Genomic DNA, 2,558 nt, shown 5'->3' on the forward strand with positions numbered 1-2,558 from the left:
GCGGGAGGGGATGGGCTATCGCTTCTGGTCGCGACAGAGCTGATCGCGACAGACAGAGCGGCGGAGCCACACGTCATGTACCGCCCGCTGAGCACTGCTCAGCTGTTCTATAGCCCCCGCGGACACAGCTCACCCGTTCCACATCTCACCTGTTCTATAGCTCCCACAGACACAGCTCACCTGTTCCACATCTCACCTGTTTCATAGCCCCCACAGACACACGTCACCTGTTCTATAGCCCCACAGACACATCTCATCTGTTCCATAGCCCCCACAGACACATCTCACCTGTTCTATAGCTCCTATAGACACATCTCACCTGTTCCATCGCTCGTTCCATAGCTCCTATAGACACATCTCACCTGTTCTATAGCCCCCACGGACACATCTCACCTGTTCTATAACCCCCACAGACACATCTCACCAGTTCCATGGTCCTCACAGAACCCTCTTTGCCCCTTCCACAGCCCCCAGAGAACATATCCCTTCCAAAGCCCCCCCCAGAACACAGCACCCATGGACACCTTTCATCCAACTCCATCATCCTCACTGAACAGATCTCACTCCTATCACACTCCCCAAACACATCCCATAGCCCCAGAGAACATATCCCTTCCACAGCCCCCTCCAAACATCTCATCCCTTCCATAATCCCCATGGAACTCATCTCACCCCTTCCACAGCCCTCTGAACACGTCTCCTGTTCCAGACTCTCTGACCACATCTCACCCCCTCCACCACCCTCACCGAAACAGATAGGTCAGCACAAGTGTTTTAAAAAAAAAAAAAAAGAAGAAAAAGATTTATTACTTTCAGAGCTTTGTTTTTTTTATACACCTGCCAGGTTGCACAAGACTGAACACAACAACAGTCACCAAATGTACAATAAACATACACAGTTAAATAAGGGATGGGGCCCGAGCAGTCTGAGAGGTGCAACGTCAGGGGCTGTGGGTTGGGACTCTTTGCTTTTTCCTCCAGGAAAGTACAGAATCTGACCCAAAACACCTCCAAAGGACAACACTCCCTCTCCCAGCACCATGTGGACCTTACAGGCAGCAGAGAGGATTCTGGAATTAAGCTCCTGTGGGACATGACTTGAGAGATCTTTGGGTTGCTCTGGCTTCAAAATAATAATAATAACAACAACAAATCCTATACCTTCTGCACTGCAGAAGTGGGGAAAAAAGCCATGCAATCCTTGCTTTTCTTTTTGCCATCTGTGCAGTCACTGTAGCTCCTTACTTTGGAAGGAAAATTCCATTTCCAGGGATGCTTCTTCCACCGTGAGGCATTCATTCAACGTGGGACACTGAGCGTCAGACCGAGGGGCTGAGCGTGCTGCTGTCACTGGGGGACAGAGTAGGAACTGATGAGGGAGATTTGAGTTCAAAAAGCTGTTTTAAAATCACTTCCCATTGTAGCTTTCAGTTTCAAGTGCATGGTCCAGCTGTCCTCACTCTGTGCTCCCTTCCAACAAAGAGCAAAGTGGTTTTAACCACCACATCCACAACTTCATTAATGGGAACAGGTTTGATGTTCTTCTATTGTCAAATTTTTCAGACTTTAAAACTTTTCCTAGAATTCCACCTGGACTACCCCATTTCCAAGTCTGCTATCCTCCTACTACTCAGACCATTTTTTGGCTGACCATTAAATCATCAGCCTGAAGAAAGCCAAGACAACATCTCCCTCTTCTCCCACACCAACATCACAATTCCAAAGGCCTCAGCAACACAACTTCCAGTGTGCTAGTGGGAACAATGGTCACTTGGCCATGCTGCCACAGTCAGTGGGTCTCCAAATCCATGGAATTTAGTCACTCACCACTGCACTTGACCAAATGGGAGCTCTGGACCTCATTAATTACACCCAGCTCATAATGCCTCAGTGTGGTGGAACAGCAAGAAAAGAGGAACCCCAGGTAACAAAGTGATCCATGTTTTGTTAAGTCTCTTCAGAGCTACCTCAGAAGAGTCCTGAGCTGCCCAGTGTTTTCCATCTGATTTCTCTCACCACTGTTCCCACTCCACATTAACAGATATGTTAATTACCAGAGCAATACCTGATACAACACTTTGCCCACAAGGAACCAAACTTCCCCCTGTCCAGCCTGAGTGTGAAGTTCTCTCACGTCTAAGAGCTTTAATTCCATAAAACATGATATCACAACCTGTAGTGTTTGCTCACACGAGTCATCCTCACCTAAATCCATGGGAATTCTTATGGAATTCACACTCAGTGCAGCACAAGAGAAAACCAATCAAAAACCCTCTCTAAGTTCTTCCATCTCAAGAGCCATTAAGACACAACATCCTTCTTTGCTTTTGTGTTGTAAAGAAACGTATCCTGTTATTCACAGACATTTGGGGATGAGTTTTCCAGCAGGGAATGGAGGGTCAGACATACATAGTATATCCCATCAGGAGTCAATGGAGATATAGTCATATCCTTGCAACTACCAGAATGCATCAACCAACCAACCAAGAAGACCTGTGAAGGAGAATTACATAAGGAAAAATATTACACTGCCTTAAAGGATAAAACTTCTCTTTCCC

This window comes from Acanthisitta chloris, unplaced genomic scaffold, assembly GCF_000695815.1.
Source record: "Acanthisitta chloris isolate BGI_N310 unplaced genomic scaffold, ASM69581v1 scaffold474, whole genome shotgun sequence".
NCBI classification, from domain to species: domain Eukaryota; kingdom Metazoa; phylum Chordata; class Aves; order Passeriformes; family Acanthisittidae; genus Acanthisitta; species Acanthisitta chloris.